General features: G+C 39.5%; 1 protein-coding gene across 1 annotated transcript in view; it reads left to right on the top strand.

Moving 5' to 3' along the window:
• Positions 1-18,068, top strand: part of CRH (corticotropin releasing hormone) — a 139,323-nt gene that overhangs the window by 37,008 nt on the left and 84,247 nt on the right. The window contains exon 3 of the mRNA XM_081117262.1: positions 17,145-17,270. The gene's annotated coding sequence lies outside the window, so the exon portion shown is untranslated. The remainder of the gene's footprint in view (positions 1-17,144; positions 17,271-18,068) is intronic.

Raw genomic sequence — 18,068 nt, 5'->3', positions numbered from 1 at the left:
GAATGAGTATGCAGAGTTGAGCTTGGGTCATTTAGAGAGTGATGGTATCATTGATAGAGACAGAAAATCATGAAAAGGGGTATTTTTTGAGGGGGAGGATGATGAGTTTGGTTTGTAATCTCCTGAGTTTAAGGTACCAATAGACCATGCAGTGTATGATGGAATTTGGCACTACAACCAGGATTAGAGATGTTTTCACTCATTGATTCATCTAAATATTTATTGAACATCTAGAATACACCAGACTTTGAACTGATCATTGGGAATTCAAAGATGAAAAGCATAAACCCTGCCCCTGGGAATTTCATTTTGCTCTTAGCTTTTTGACTTGGAATCAAGAGGAAGACATTCCTCTATTGATATATCACTTTAAATGATCAAGATCAACAATATAACTATTGTAATGTACATGGATATTTATATTTTCCACTATAAATATCCATGTACATTACAATAGTTATAGGAGTTTCAGCATATAAACATAATTGCTTATAATTATAACCTAGGGTTCAAGGAAATTCTGATGTGATTATCAGAGGAAGGTTTGAGGAGTGTCTTTGACTTGGACCTATATTAGGCTGTCTTATCCACATATCTATCACAGTGAAATGCACGGTAAGAAGAGCCAAAAATATCAACTCCAATGTCCTCCAATGAACTTGGAAGGCTGTTTCTCACTGGGTGTAGATTCTGTGGGTAGTTTTAGCAAGGATGTCAACCTGGAGCCATCTTCATAAGTAAAACAATACCACCTACACTAGGCCTCAGAAGAAGCAGGGGTGACTATTTAATGAGATTCTTGTTACTCTTTTTCTGTTGGGAGAGGACGGGGTGGTGCAGGCAAGGTGAGGAAAACTGTGGGGAGAAGTCAGGAGGCAGAAATGCGGACCAAATGGGGAGAAGGGTCTTGAGAAAGGGGATGTGAGTTTAATTATAATCATGCACATTAACTTCTCATTTCCTATTTTATTTGCTCAACAGCATGCAAATGTGAACAATAATTACCTTTCCCATTTTATAGAAGCAAACTGAAGCTCAGAGAAGTCAAGTGACTGACGTTACAGAACGAAAAGCTAGCAAATCTGGGGCTTGACCCGTGGCTTTGATTCCAAGTCTAGGATTCTTTGCACTTTGCTGAACTGTCAGGAGGTGCCGTACGCTCTGGTGCTCTGTCCCACCATTATACCTTTGCTCAGGCTTGCAGCTGAGCTTAAATATCCCTCCCTCCCTCTCCACAGTTCAAACCCTACTTATCCTCAGATGCCACCTTCCCTGTGAAACTTTCTCAGATCCTATCAGCTAGCACTCAACAGCTCATTGTCTTTACCTCTCTTATGGTGGCTCTTTTTCTCTATGGACTGTGTTACACTCTCTCCTGGCTTTATAGCAGTTATTCATGTGCATGTTTTATCTCTACTGATAGACCATAAACCCCTTCAGGATAAGCCCTAGATCTGATTTTCTCACAGTACTTAGCACAATGCCTCGTAGACATTTAATAAGTATATATTGAATAAATAGTAAGTGAGCAAGTGAGTGAGTGAATGAGCCTTCAGGTCTGCCGATCCGAGTCAGCTGGGTAACTGCTAGGAGTCTCCTTCCTCTCCAACACAGGGAAGGACTGTTATCACCTGAGTGTTATGGAGGGGAGTAACCCGATGAAAAACAGGAGGGCAGGTTTGTTTTAATTTTCACAGATAAAAAATAGAAAGATGTAGAAGTAGTGAATGAACAGGCTTAGAACTGAGAGGCAACCTGTGCAATGATTGTCCGAAGGTCTTAGGAAAACCTTCCAATCCCTTAGCTCATGTAAATTGGAATAATTGGCACTTTGGGCTGTGTAGTTGTGTTATTTGGCACAAAGAGAACAAAAATGTATTACATCAAGTGTGTTATAGGGGGGTAAAAAAGATCAAGGATAAACTGATACTATGGCCTTTTCCAGTCATTTTACTTTGGGCTGATGTCTGAATTATTCATTCTGGAGTCATGTGATTCTGCTGCTAGGCTGCCTGGTGCTCTTGGAGCAAAGGCAATTAATTCAGTGGCTCCGTGGCTCACTTCCAGCACACTGTACTGAAGAAGTTCGGCATAGCAGTGAGAGAGAACTGATGCAGAAGCAACTGCTGCCACATCCCTGAGTGAAATTATCTCTATGCCAAAAAGCTATTAATCACTCTCTCAATCAAGGGGAGCAACACAACCCTAGCCTCTTCTGTAACTGCTTTGAGGAGGAATTAAAGACTAGTCAACTTTAAAACTTGGAACCAAGTAATGTGCATTGAAAGTATGAGAATGTGATGACATGCTTTTAAGGAATCCACATGAGTGTGTCCAGTACCTGTTCTGGCATTCTCTTTCACTGACAGTCTCCTGGAGAGCTAATAATTAGTTCCTTTATTGCAGTGAATGCAAAAGGTAGAAATCAGGAAATTTAGACTAAAGTGCATTAACACTATTTTATCAGGTGAATTAAAATCAATGGGACTTTAGAATTTAAAATGCTAATCATTTGAAGGCAGTTACTATATTTGCAGCAAAGCAGTCTTAAAAATGACGTAAACAGTTTGTTGTAAATCATATAATGTTTTCTAATAGGAGCAATGTTGTAACTTGGGGTTTCATAACAATATCATAAAAGCAATGGTAATACTAACTTTGAATCCTCTACAATAATTGAATGTGGAAAAATTATGGTCTAGATTAGAGCACCTGGAGTGATCAACTGGGGTTATATATTTTAAAATACTTTATATCATATAAAATATTACATAAATTCTAGCTATTATTTTTAAACATGGAAATAAGGGTGTATTAATTCAAGAGGTTGTTCCATAAAGCCTACACAAAATACAGTTGTATTATGTTAAACATGCTACTTAGAATAAACAATATTAAACATCTAATTAGTGATAATTTTTCTTGGTTTTCTAAAAATTCTAAGCTTGCTTTTTCTTTTCTTTAAAAAGGGAGTAATTTGAATGACTCATGTCATTTCCAAAAATTAGAATTGCTGTTTCCTTTTTTTCTTAATATTTTTCTGACGAGAAAATTCATAAGTAATTTGATTAGAGCTATAGTTCAAATTACTTTTTTTTAAAATTTATCTTTATTGTTGAAAGTATTACATGTGTCCCATTTCCCCCCCCCCCCCCAATTGACTTCTTTGGTTAATCTCTTCCCACCCTCCACCCCCCTTCCCTCTTCCCTCTGAAATATGATCGTCTGTTGCATGCGTAAATGTCTCTGGATCTATTTAGTTCATCAGATTCCTTTGTTCATTAGCTTCTTCTTAGAGAAGACCCTTCAACATTTCCTGTAGTGCTGGTTTGGTGGTGATGAACTCCTTTAGGTTTTCCTTGTCTGAGAAGCTCTTTATCTGACCTTCAATTCTAAATGATAGCTTTGCTGGGTAGAGCAATCTTGGTTGTAGTTCCATGTTTTTCATCACTTTGAATATTTCTTGCTACTCCCTTCTGGCCTGCAAAGTTTCTGTTGAGAAATCAGCTGACAGTCATATGGGTGCTCCCTTGTAGGTAACTGCTTTTCACTTGCTGCTTTTAAGATTCTCTCTTTGTCTCTAACCTTTGGCATTTTAATTATGATGTGTCTTGGTGTGGGCCTTTTTGGGTTCCTCTTGTTTGGGACCCTCTGTGCTTCTTGGACTTGTAAGTCTATTTCTTTCCCCAGGTAGGGGAAGTTTTCTGTAATTATTTTTTCAAATAAGTTTTCAAGTTCTTGCTCTCTTTTCTCTTCTTCTGGCACCCCAATAATATGAATGTTGGGCCTCTTGAAGTTGTCCCAGAGGCTCCTTATGCTATCTTCATATTTCTGGATTCTTTTTGCTCTTCTGGTTGGGTGTTTTTTGTTTCTTCATGTTCCAAATTGCTGATTTGATTCTCAGTGTCCTCTACTGTTGATTCCCTATAAATTATTCTTTATTTCAGTTCATGTAGCATCGATTTTCTCAATTATTTTTGTCATACTCTTACTAATATGGATGAGCATCCTTATAACCATTATTCTGAACTCTGTATCTGTTAGCTTGCTGGGATCTATTTCATTTAGTTCCTTTTCTAGATATTTCTTCTGTTCTTTCCTTTGTGACATGTTTCTTTGCCTCCGCATTTTGGCTGCTTTCTGGTGTTTGTTTCTATGTATTGGTAGAGCTGCTGTGTCTCCTGGAATTGGTAGAGTGGCTTTGTGTAGTAGGTATCCTGTAGGGTCCAGTGGCTCAGCCTCCCCAGTCACTTGAGCTGGACCTTCTAGGTGCTCCCCTGTGTGGGCTGTGTGCACTGTCCTGTTGTAGTTGAGCCTTGGTTGCTATTGGTGTCACTGGGAGGAATTGACCCCAGACCAATCAGCTGTGAGGACCAGCTGCAACTACAGCCAAAGAGCTGCTGTGCTGGAGACACCCCTATGGAGCAGGATTTACTTCAGTGGAACTTTGGTGTTCACCAAGTGTGCCCCTTGAGTGTGTGACTCGTGGATGTGTTAGGGCTGTAATCCAGTGTGGTCGAGTCTGACCACCAGGTGCACTGTCTCTGGGCCCTCCCGGGAGGTGCAAAGTCAGCCTGTGCCAGTGCCTGGCCCAGGGCCACCCAGCATGAGCTACTCAGCAAACCATAGTTCGCTGCTACTTGTGCTGGGCTTGGCATTGTCCAGGAAACGCCAAGCTATGAGCCAATGCAGCTGCCAGTAGTGCCAGGCCTGGGGCCCCTTATCAAGCTGTATGGGGCCTGCTGCTGCTTGTTTGAGAGGTTTTAAGAAAGACCTAAGCATAAGGCTTGAGAGGCCACTTGCACAGAAAAGCCCCTAGAAATGGCCTGGATGAGCCTGCAGGTGGGGAGGGGCGGGGCTTCTGGGAATCACGGGGCGGGGCCAAAGGTGTGAGTCAGGTGCTGGCGATTCAAATATGGCGCCTGCCTGTTGGCTCTATGGGGGAGGACTCGCTGAAGGAGCAATGGCATCTGTCAGCCCCTTTGCCTGGGAGAAAGCTGCCCCTCCACCTCTCGCCCCAGTTTCAGGCAGGTCAGTTCCTCCCCAAATGTCCCAGGTCCTTTCAAGCTGCTGCCCGGCGCTGGGCTCAGAGGGAGGGCTTCTGAGTCCGTGCGCAGGCCCTTAAGAGGAGCTGCTGGGGCTCCCGCAGCCTCCGTGACCCTCAGCCACAGTCCTGCTGGTTTCACAGCCCGAAGGTGTGGGGACGTCTATTCCAGGCCCTGGAACCCTGGGCTGGGGCCCTGATGTGGGGCTGGGACCCCTCGCTCCTCCGGGAAACCTCCACCGCCGAGCTGGCCCTCCCGGGTTTAAACCGCAGCACCGGGTGTGGGCCCGCGGCCGCGTCTCCACAATTCAGCCCCTATCTGCCCGCGTCTCTGCCACTCCTCCCAGTCTCAATGCTTCTTCAGTTCCCTGGTTGTAGGGCTTCTGTTCAGGCAGATTTCAAGAGTTTCTGAGTGATGGTTGTTCTGTATTTTAGTTGTAATTTTGATGTGGTTGCCAAAGGTGGAGGGTACAGCTGCTCCCTACGCCGCCGCCATGTTGTTTCCTCTTCAGATTACTTTTTGAGGTAAAAGTCACATTCACTTACTGCTGCCTGCAGTCTTGTCAAATGTGCAAGTGTTATTCAGGCTAGGGGATTGGGGGGGACATTCATTTAGCAAGTATTTTATTGTACATCTGCTATATACTAGACACTGTAATGGGATGCAAGTGCAGCAAGATGGACAAGGTGCCTGCCTTAACAGAGCTCGTGTGTCAAGAAAGAACAAGTAAGGTAATGAGGTAGAGTGACTGGGTTAGCAGGAGATGCGTGTGTTGGGAACCACTGTATCGAGTGACCAGAAAAGACTATCTGAGGGGGTGATATTTGCTCTGTGATTTGAATCACAAAGAAAAGTCAATGATATGACAGTGATCTGGGAGTACAGGGCACCAGGAAAGGAACAACATATCCTCTGGTGAAGATTAACAACAACAAAACTTTCATTTAAACTTGGAGTAAGTTTAAGAAGTTCCTCGACAACAACAAAAATGCAACTGGAATTTTCATTAGAATTGTATTACATTTGTATATTCACTTGGCTATCAATGATATCTTTATAATTTTAAGTTGTCATGTTCAAGTATAGTGAAGTGACTTTCCATTATTGCAGTGGATCTTCTATTGTCTTTATTAGAGTTTTAAGGTTTTCTCCACAGGTTTTTTTATGTATCCTTGTAGTAAAATACTAGATATTTTAGGATTTTGTTGCCCTGCTCTGCAGTATCTTATTTTTTATTGTATTTTCTAGTTGACTATTGCTGATGTGAGAAATACTATTGGTTTCTATTGACAATGTATTTTTACTGCACTCTTCATTTAGTTCTGATACACTCTCATTTACTGTGTTGATACACTTATATTTTCTAGATTGATGATCATATAATCTGCAAATAATATTTTTACTTCTTCCTATTCCATCCTTATACCTCTTATTTCTTTTTCTTTCCTTTTCAAGTTAACCACAATCTCTAAGACCAAGTCATATTCACCCTGCCTTTATTCTTTATCTTTATAGAAATGTGTATTATTTTGTTCATTAAGTATATACTTGCTCTAGAGTTTTGGTATAATCTTTACCAAGTTACAAAAGTTCTGTTTGATTTCTAGTGTTACCAAGAGTTTTAAATAGTCAAACATGTTGAATTTATTCAAATTATTTAAATGTTTAAAAAATTGTAAATATATACATAATATAAAACTTACCATTTTAACCAATTTTAGTGTACAGTTCAGTGGCATTAAATACATTCACATTGTTGGGCAACCATCACTTCCATCCATTTTAACAATAATCTTTTCTACTCAGAGATCATAGATATTTTATCCTATATTTTCTTTGAAAATGTTTTGTTTTGCCTTTTACACATGTATCCATCTTTTTTAAAAATATGTTTTTATTGATTTCAGAAAGAGGAAGGGGAAGAGAGAGAGATAGAAACATCAATGATGAGAGAGTCATTGATCTGTTTCCTCTTGCACAGTTGAGCCCACAACCCAGGCACATGTCCTGACTGGGAATTGAACTGAGAATTCCTGGTTCATAGGTTGACACTCAACCACTGAGCCATACTGGCCAGGCCACTTGTATCTATCTTAAGTTGATTTTTTTTTGGTTTGGTATAAGATAGGGATCCAATTTTCTTATTTTCTTATGATCAGTTGTTCTAGCATTATTTATTTAAAAGTCCATTCTTTCCCCCCAGTAACCTGCAGTGCAATGCTATCTCTGTCTTATATAATTTGTAGGAGAGGGAGGGAGAAGGATATTAATTTTTATTTAATTGTGGTAAAATGCACACAACACAAAATTTCCCATCCTAACCATTTTTAAATTACAGTTACATACTCTAAACATGAGATTTTTCAAAAAGATTATCTTTTTGTTACTGATTTAAAATTGTATTGGACTATGGTTAGAAAGCTGAATCTCTAAGATTGATTATTCGAAATTATTGTTTTCTATGGCCCATCACATTCAATTTCTGTTAATATTCTAAGAGTGCAGAAAAGGACTAGTAGTCACTTTTCTATAAATCTGTGTTTCCCTTTTTTTTTAAAAAAAAAAATTCAGGATCGATTTTGGAGCAAGGAGGCAGGGAGACAGTAGCCTATGAAAATTCAACATCTCTGGTCCCACCTAGCTGGGCAGGGCTCAGCAGTTGAGCATCAGCCTATGATCCAGGAGATCGTGGTTCGATTACAAATGGATATTTCTTCATGAAAAGGAAAGTATGCCCTGCTTTTAGTCAGACAGAAGGACACACCTGCTATGTCTGCTTTGTCTCAATTGCCTTCAGTTCAAAATGATGCTTATGCCAAAGTGGCATATTTTGATCTCCTTCAATATATTTTACAATCAGTAAGTCTGTACATTTTGCAGATGTTCTCTTGGCAAGAGTTCCTTGAGGTTTTAGGTCCTTTCCTTTTTTAGGTATAAGGCAATCTGCTGCTTGAGGCTGTCTGATTCCTCTTTACCCTCCCCACCCACAGTTCTCCTAAAGAGTCAGTATTCAGAGCAAAAGAATAAAGTTATCAGAGAGGGATTTCTCTGGTCCATGGAACCTAATTATATAAATCCAATCTGATTTCTTGAAAAATACTGAATTATCTCAAATGATATAAAAATTAGCTTCTAAATCAAAGTCATGGCCACTGCCCACTATCACTCTCTCCCCTCCTGAGTGCTTTCCCATTTGACTAGATTCCGTCATAGGCACTGAGTCAGGGCACCATCCCTATCATCTTAGCTCCTGTTGAACACTTATGGTTGATTCACTGCATGGGAACAGCTTTGGTTCTCTGTGACTTAAAAGAAACATTTTGAGTCCCTGAGCCCTTGCATCAGTAAAAGACACATGGAAGGAAGAATCCCTGTTTATTGGTTCATTAACCTGCACCCCATAGGCCAGTGCTACAAAGGAGGAAAGCCTCTACCAATGCCTTGGGCTCCAGGAAGGCTTCCTGTCAGTCAGGAACTGGAGCAGCCATCACAGTGTTACTCAAGGTTGCTCTGTGTGCCAGGGATGAGGTAACAGGGAAGAGGCTCTTCTCCCTCCCATGGTGCAGGAAGGAGGCAGAGCCCAGTAGCACTACATCCCTGGTTCCTTTCTGTCCTGGGTTGGGCATTTCTTTGTGATACACATCACTTCTCATACCAGCTGTGAGGGCAAGAGTAAAAGCAATTAAGGGCATTATTAATCACCAAGTTTCCGCTTAGAAAGGTCAAGCTGCAGCAGGACTTGGCATAGCAATGACAATTCTATCACCAATGGAGTTATAAAAGCAGATAGCTCAACATCTTAGAGCTACATTCTGGGCTCATTCTTTCTTAGACCTAAAAATCCTATTGAAGGTGAACACCCCAGAGGTGACTGAAAACTTGCCTTCCTTTAAGTTTTGGAATTGTTTGAGTTCTAACAATATTTGAGTCTGGCAAGCTTTGAGTCTCCTTTGGGAAGCTGTAGCAAAGAAGAATTGGAAAATGTGTCTGTGTTTTTACAGAAGAGAAGAGAGAGTCTCACTGCCTTTTGTTCTAATGTCTGTATTAGAATTTCTTCTTCACTGAAATCTGTGGAAAATGAGGAAAACATTTGATGGCAATAGTTATGTAAATAAATTAATATCTATTTAAATTGTGTTCATTTAATAGGATTATTACTATTCAACATTTTTGAAGTGGACACTGTTTCTTTCGGTGACTACCGTCTTTCATGGCAAAGCAACACTCAGGCAGCAGCCGCTGGTTACTGCCCCTGAGTAATCTGACTGCTCTCCATGCTGCCCTTTTCTCTGTATGGTTCCCACATATTCATTTACTCAGTCAAGTAATACTTATTGAGTATCTGCTATGGACCAGGGATGTAGCAGAGACTAAAACAAATACATGCTTCTCCCTGTGAAGCATATAATCCAGCAGGGAGACAAATACTGAATAATAGAATTATTTAAACAAATTATAGACATCACATCATTTTAGCTTTAAATCCATGAATATGTACATATAAAAAATAATTTCACATTTTCTTACCTGTGCTGCTAATTACATGATCTGTAATATAGGTGGGAGGTGGTGGTTGGCTTAGATACAAAGACCAATATCCTTCCAGTTGTATTACTAACTCATCTGGGGTAGAAGCTTTAGCAGAGTTTTGGTTAAGATCTTTTTAGAATGTTTTTGGCAATTGCTTTGGCCGAGACGATGGAATAGGGAGTGGGGGAGAAGGAAGGAAACTAAGTACAAAGCATTGCAATTTTTATTGCCTCAACCCAAATACCCTAAAAGTGAATGAACCTGTGTTTTTTTTCTTTAACAGGTTGAATACTCAGACTGTCTCAATAATCATGTCTAAACAAATTCTGTCCTGTAACTTAGGAAACCTCCCACATCAACACAAAGCCAATGTAGAGACAACAGAATGAAATGATTAAAAAAATGGATTCTGAAGCCAGGTTACCTGGTTCAAATGTGGGTTCTTCCACTCACCTGCTGCGTGAGCTTGGGAAGTTATTTAACTGCTGAGTGCCTGCTGGTTTACCCGTCTGTAAAATTGGAATAGAAGTTGTATCTGTCTCAAGGTTGTTGTGTCCCTGGCACATAGTAAGGACATTGTCAATGTTTTTAAATATGAGAAAGAGAGAGAGAGAGACAGACAGACAGAGAGACAGAAGGAGTGAGAGTATGCAGACATTTGACACCATGTAATCACCAGTTATAGCTGATATGGAATGACTTCTCCCTGGGTTATGATTCCCAATCAGACTCCAAAGCAAACCATCTTCAGTGGCTCATTTATCAGCTGTCCACATCTGCCACCAAATAGTTTCCAAGAGACCCAAACTTCCTAACAGGATGTAGTCTCTTATCTGGGGAAGTACAGTGTCTGTGAAGGGGATGTATGAGCACTGACAACTTTCAGATCAGGATCCACATGACTGCTGCAATTTGCAATGTCATTAAACATGAATAAATGGCAGGAAGTGTAGGGGATAGGAGAGATTTGAAGGGGCCACTACAGGTGAGGCTCTCCACAGATGTGAGCTTTGTGTCTGGGGTCTGACAGACTTTGGGATTGTTTCTGACAGTGGGAAGAACAACTTGTCACACTGAGTCTGACATATTTGTGATAGCTCAGTTCATGTACCTTGAATAGCAAAAATGACCATAATTAGTCCCCAATTATTTAACATATGGCTTCTCTTTTGTTCTCCCTCTGCTGACTGGATTTTGACAGTTTCTGTACTGAGTAGCTCATATATAAGAAGCCATCAAATTAAATTTATCCATATTACTACTCACTAACAGCCTTGGTGAAAGGATTTTGGATTGGGAAAGTACAATCTTTGGCCCAAACGAAGAGCTTGGACTAGCCTTGTGTTATGGTTTGCATTGTGTCCCCCCAAAAGATATGTTAGAGCCCTAACCCCCAGTAGTTTAGAGTGTGACCTTACTTGGAGATAGGGCCTTTACAGAGGAAATAAAATTAAAATGAGATTATTAGAGTGAGGCCCTTATCCAATATGACTGGTTGTCAGGAACCAGCCTGAAAGAAGAACAAACCTGAGTTCAAGCGGTGGGAATTAAAGAGACAAAGTTATGGGATCAGGAGGGCTGCCCTCCAATGAGGTGAAGCTTCAAATGGCTTCAACGCCTTTATTATATAGTGAGTAACAAACAACTGGTAAGGAAGTGAGGGTGATACAAAGCAGTTCTCTCAAGGCTGCACAAACACACTTTCAGCGTAAACATCCTGCCTCCTGCATGAGCTCAGACCTTTGTAACTATCTTCATTTCGGCTCCCCACAGGAACCTGCGGGGAGGGTTGAGTCCCTGGCTCCAGGCCCTCAGGCTACGTGGACTATGTCCAGACACATAGCGGGCCCTCAATATCAAGGGTAATTGTGGGGAGGGTCAAGTCCCAGACTCCATACCCTCAGGTGGCATGGACCATATCCAGACACGTCACCGGCTCCCAACAACTGGTGTCCCTAAAAAAGGGCAATTTGGACACAGAGATAGATACACATAGAGGGCTTACCATATAAGGAGATAAGGGGAGAAAACAGCCATGTATAAGCCTAGTAGAGAGGCCTGGATCAAATCCCTCCCTTGCAGCCCTCAGAAGGAACCAACCCTGCCAAAAATCTTTATTTTGACCTTCTAGTTTCCAGAACTGTGAGACAGTAAATTTATGCTGTGTGAGCCAACCAGTTTGTGGCACTTACGAAACTAATGCTAGATTTAAATTCCTGCTTAGAAATTTACTGCTCCTGGCACTACTGTTACTTGCATCTCCTCAGCTTTCCCCAGTTAGTTCGTAGGTGAGGATAATCAATGGATATGAGTAACAACAATATTTGGTTCCAACTCTATTAGCAGAATTACTAGACTCCAGTCTCCTAGTCTATCTCTTTGGTAATTACTAAAGAGCTCTTGCTTTAATGCTTGGTGCTACTTTCCACTCTGATCTGTAGCCTTAGAGGTTGCTGTTGACCTAGTTAGGCCAGAAGAAGTCCTGTTTAAAAAGAACTTATATATCAAAAATTCATGAAACTTATTTGACCACAGAGCAGTTTTGTTATATAACACATGGAGCATCCTTTGGAATTATTACCCACAGTATTTTTTTATCTTTGAATAACAAAGGTGAATTTTCAAGGAGAAATCAGGATTAGATATTCTGTTGGGAGACAGAGTTTTTAGAATTCCCATGGGATGGAAATTATAGTCATCAGTCTAAGGTAGGTGATATTTTAGACCAGATAATTCTTTGCTGTAGGGGTGCTGTCCTGTGCATTGTAGGATATTTAGTAACATCCCTGACCTCTACACACTAGATGCTGATAGCATCCACCTCCCACTCATGACAATCTAAATGTCTTCAGGAATTGCCAAATGTCCATTGGGGAGCAAAATTACCCCTGATTGAGAGCCAGTCATCTAAGGTAACTTAAAAAGTTCACGAATTGACACTCACTTTCCATATTGAAAGTACCAAGATAGATGAGTGAGCCATAGATTGAAACGTGTGTGTGTGTGTGTGTGTGTGTTGAGAGAGATAAGGTAGAAAAGTAGGAGACTCTGTGGAGTCATTTGCAAAAGATGCAGAAAAGGGGCACAAGACAAATCCAGACTCCATTTACTCTGAGACCTCTGTGAGTTCACTGGGTGGGATATTAGTAACTTTCCTATTTTTGCTGATTTTGTTATTACTTGGTTATTTTTTCATATAGCAAGTGTCAGTAAAACTCTTATGGAAAAAAGAATCTCTGTGTTTTAGAAACTATGACGGAAAGTGTACAGATAAATGATTTAGACTTGGCAGAAGACTTGAACCAAACCAAACTCTTTTCTGTCTTGGGATCTTTACATTGGTTACTTATTTTACCTGGAGTGCATTATCTTAATATCTTCTCAAACATTGTCTTCAAGGAAAGACTTTTCCTGACCCTCCTCTCTAAAAGTGTACTCCCTGACTCAGAAATTTGTTTTTTAACCTCAGTGGTTAATTTTTTTTTTCCAATAAAGGGACAAATTTTTTAAAAATTATATTTTATACACTTTCCTGAAAATATTTTCTTGTCTATTATGTATGTAGTAATTTTATCTATGGTGCCAAAAAAAAAGTGAGTATCATAAAGTTGCATATAAGGTGGAGAAAATCCTTTTAAACACATCTCAGGAAAAAATGTCAAGTGGGCCATCTAGTAATTTATATACTGTCAGTAGACTATATAATACATTTTAAGGTTTGAGTCAAACAGAAACATTTTGCTGTTAGTATAATTTTCATAAATTAGCAGTCAGGCACTAGACATAAAACATTATGTTTCTTAGAACCAGGAGTGATTTGTAAATGATAAACTTGTCAGTTTATAGGATTTTTATGTGTGTTATTTTGTATCATTTTGTAGCAGTTGCACTGGTGTTCACCATATATATATATATGTATAATATATAATATATAAATAAACTTACTAAAGCCTAATGGTATATCAGCATTTTACCACTTTGAGTGAAGTGTGGAAACCTTATATCCTTTTTAGTTCCCTTTACTTTTCCCACTTTTAAATAATATTGTCTTGAGTATCAGATAGTATTATCATGTTTATTTCAATTATCAAATATAATTTAGAAAATTCATGAGGAGAATGATAGTCTATTGTATTTCCCCATATTTCTGCTGTTTTTTCTTTTTTCCTGATGCTGCAAGTTTCCTTCTTTCATCATTTCCTTTCTGTTTGAAGAACCTGCTTTAGCTATTATTTAAGGGAAAATCTGCCAGCAACAAATTCTGTTAGTTTTCTTTCATCTGAGAATGTCTTTATTTCCTCTTTATTTCTGAAGGATAGTTTTGTCAGATATAAAATTCATGCTTGATATTTTTTCCCCAGCACTTGAAAAGTGTTTCACTTCCTTCTTACCCCCATGGTTTCAGACGTGAAGTCTGAGAAATCTGCTGTCATTCAAATTGGTGTTCTCTATATGTAATGTCATTTCTTTCTGGCTGCTTTTGATTTTTTTCTTTGTTTTCAGTTTCAGAAGTTTAATCATGATGTGTCTTAGTATAGATTTCTTAGGGTTTAGCTCATTTAGAATTCACTCAGCTTTTTGAATCTGTGGATTTATGTTGTTTTTAATGACCAAATTTGGGGATTTTTCAGCTATTTTTTCTTGGACTACTTTCAGCCACTCTCTTCATCCTCTTGAAGTACTTCAATGATATCAACATTAGCTCCTTTGCTGTTGTACCACAAGTCCCTGAGACTGTTCTCTTTCTTTTGTTTGTTTTCCCTCTGCTTTTTATATTGGATACATTCTATTGATTTGTTCTAAAATTCACTGATTCTATCCTGTTATCTCCACTTTGCTATTGACTCCATCCAGCTAGATTTAAAAATTTTGGTTATTGTATTTGTCAGTTCTATAATTGACATTTAGTTCTTTCTTATAACTTACATTTCTTTGCTGAGGCTTTCTATTTTTTTAATTTGTTTTAAGAGGATGTTTAATGGCAGATTTATGATGACTGCTTTAAAATCCTTGTCAGATAATTCCAACATTTGATTCATCTAGGTGTTAGTGTCAGTTGGTTGTCTTTTCTCACGAAAGCTGTGATTTTATTGTTTCTGGATATGATGGGTGATTTTGATTGTATCCTAAATATCTTAGCTATTATATCAGGAGACTCTGGATCCTATTTAATATTTTCTTTTAGTAAGCAGTCACCCTATTTAGGTTTAGCAAGCAAATCCTGGCCTACTTTTGTAGACTGTGGTTTCAATGACAATTTCAGAGACTTTGTGGTACTATTTTGCTCTGCTTGGATTTTCTAGTACCCTGTGGCTTTAACAGATCCAAGCTGGTGCTTCCTGAAGGAATAGAAGGAGGTTCTTCAGGCCAGCATGGAGGCCTGGTGGGACAAGGAGCACTTGCTGGGTTGAGCACTTGTTGTATCAGAATCCTGTGCCTTTTAACTGCCTGGTATTTTTCGAAAAGTGTTGTGTTAGGCCCAGGGGGGAAGAAAAGTCCTTCCCCTGGCCAGTTAATGTCAGCAGGGCTCCAGATAGATTCTTCTTGCTGGTTCTACCGGGTTTGCTTGGTACAGAAAGTTTTATATCTCAACACCTTGATTAATTTCCCTCATTGTACTTTTTACTTAAAATTATATTTATTTACTGTTTTGATTTTTTATTATCTGTCTCTCACACTAGCATATAGCTCTGTGAAGGGAGATATTGTTATTGTTGTTGTTTTTAACTTACTGCTGTATTCCAGCACCTAGACAAAGTAGGATCACAGTAAATATTTGTTGAAGGAAAGAAGAAATTACGAAGATAGAAAAGATGGTGACAGCTGTAAGGAGGAGTTGAGAGCAGACTGGGTTCTTAAAATACATTGTCTATTTAGGCAATAAGGCTAAGATTTATTAACTAATTTATTTTCTACAAATTTATTGAGTTCCTCTTCTGAGCCAGTCACTGTTTAATGGCCTATGAATTCAAAGTGAGTAAAATGCAGCTTTTGTTCCCAAGGGGACTGTGGTCTAGGTGAAGAGACAGAACCAATGATCTGTGTATTCTCCAATACTGGCAAAGGCCAAGGGGTTGCTCTATAAAACACTTAAGAAGTTATCTGGACCGGGCAGTCTGCCCTACCTCCTCAGCTTCAAATATATGCAGAGACATAAAAATGAAATAGAAGTAGCTAGTTCTTTCCAAATTTAAGCAAGGGTTCCTTTTGCATGACTACTCTGAAAAGGAGTTCTACAGACCTTAGACATTTTCATGAGTGGAAGAAACCAGTGAAGTGACCAGTGGAAGTGACCAGTACATCTAGTGCTTATTACAAGAGGAATAAGGTGGGTTTCTTCCTCCTGTGTGTATTTTCACAAATGTTTGTTGGGTAGCAATTATGTGCACTAGGCTAGAGATTTAAAAATAAGATAAAAGCCTTACTCAGAGTCTGGTGTGGAAGGAGATGTGAAAACTGTTATAAAACAGTAAGATGGTCACTCCAGTGGAGGTAGGGATAAGGTGCTGGGGGAACGCAGAGGAAGAAATTCCTCCATCTGCAGTGGGGTCAGGGAAGGCTTTCCAGGGAAGCTAGACTTTGAGCTGGTCATGAACAATGACAACTTTCCAGATGTCCAACCAGGAGGACAGCCCTCCTGGAAGGACCAGCCTGTGTAAATGGTTGAGACACTGTATGTTTGCAGATCTACAAGAAGTTTAGTATTGTTGGCACAAAAAAAGTAAGAGAAACAAGAAGTAGAAAAATAAATAGAAAGTGAAGTCTGGGACCAGACAGTGAGGAGTCTTCTGTGTAGGCAAAGGTGTTTGCATTTTACGACCTGGAGTCCTGATTTTCTAGCTGCAATTAGAATTATCTTGGAGAACTTTTATAAAAGACCAATGCCTTGTCCCAGTCCCAAAGATTCTGGTTCAATAAGTGTTGGGGTCAGATCTGAACATCATTATTGTTTGCAAACTTTTTATTGGAATAAAGTGTACATGCATACTCAACCTCTACTCCAGTCATACGTGGCCACTGGCTGGTCTCCAAATGTGCTGTTCTTTTTTTTTCTATGTCTCTTTCCTTTGTGCATAATGCTCCTAGAATGTCTTTATTTTTTACCCTGCTTCTCTAACTCTTGATTGCCTATCATTACTCAAATCTAGTGTCACTTCAGGAGCCTTACTTGATCTTCCCTGGCAGAGTTATGAATCCCTCCCTGTATTTCCATTTTACCTTGTACATGATGCTCACTGATTGTTGTCCAGTTGACTTAATTTGGATCTTGGGCAGAATACCATGACTAAACTATTCCACTCAGACTGAATTCAGTGGGAGAAGCAAAATCAGAAGGGGGAATGGATACTGGGCATCAAAACAGCAAATACGTTGTCTTTATAGTGGATGATGAGATCCTTAATAGCAAACACTGTGTGGTGTTAATCTTTGAATACCTTATTCTAAGTCAACTTTCTGGTTCAGTAAGTGTTTGTTGATTGAATGGTTCCTGCTGTCAGTTTTTTTATTCTGAAGCCTATTCTAAATGGCATTCAACTTTTTAAAAGTGTTTTTGCTTTGTTATTTCAGGCTCCCAGTACTGAGAAAATGACGCTGAAATATAAAGGTCAATGATGGGAGAGAGGCATGCCAGGCAGCTGGGACTCAGACCCTTTGATCCCATGCACAAGTGCCCTCTGTCCTGCCAGGATTCAGGTTAGTGATACGGAGGAAACCAGAGGTTTCTGGACTCAGGGTGAGGTGCCCAACACATATTGAATTGATTGGGTTGACAGGCTACTATGGAGGTAGAAAATGTTGCTTTAATTCTACCTTATCTGCTGAACTTTCTCTAAGGATCTCTTTTAACTTATGTTTAAGTTAGAGGGAGATAAAAGCTGACAGTCAAGGAGGTTCATATTTAAGTGCTGGTTTATGAGCAATTTTCCTAATTCCCTAGTTATTTCAAAGTTGCCATATAATGGGTATCAGTGTTTCCCTGGAGAGAGGAAAGTGTTCCATTAAACTCACTACTACTTCAGAGGCTGACTTGGATTTGATTATTAACAATAATGATTTTTTTCATAAGGTGCACTTTACTTCATGCAGGGTAGTATGATTCATAAAATATAGTTCTTATGCTTAAATTATCCTTTCCACAAATAAACCTTATTTCCTGAAGCTATAATTTCTATTGTAAACCAGCTAGATCCTTGTGCGTAATGTGCTACTGATTGTTATCTTGTGTAGCTGCATTAAATGTCACAAAATGCTTTAGAATGGGAGATGAAACAGAAGAAGGAGGATAAGGAGGAGGAAAGAGTAGGTGGGGCTGAACCTCCTCCTGCTCCCCAAAGATAATATCTCCAACACCCAGATATCCATTGGAGCTGTGGGGAGAAAGACGAAGCAGATGGCTGAACTCTTTTATTGAACTGACCATCTCCATAGGAGTTTGCTTAGCGCCATCAAAGTGCTCTTTCCAGTGCTGAAGAATGAAGGGTTTACCTCAGA

The sequence above is a fragment of the Miniopterus schreibersii genome, assembly GCF_964146895.1.
Source record: "Miniopterus schreibersii genome assembly, chromosome: 17".
Classification (NCBI taxonomy): Eukaryota; Metazoa; Chordata; class Mammalia; order Chiroptera; family Miniopteridae; genus Miniopterus; species Miniopterus schreibersii.
This window is presented reverse-complemented; position numbering and strand designations above follow the sequence as displayed.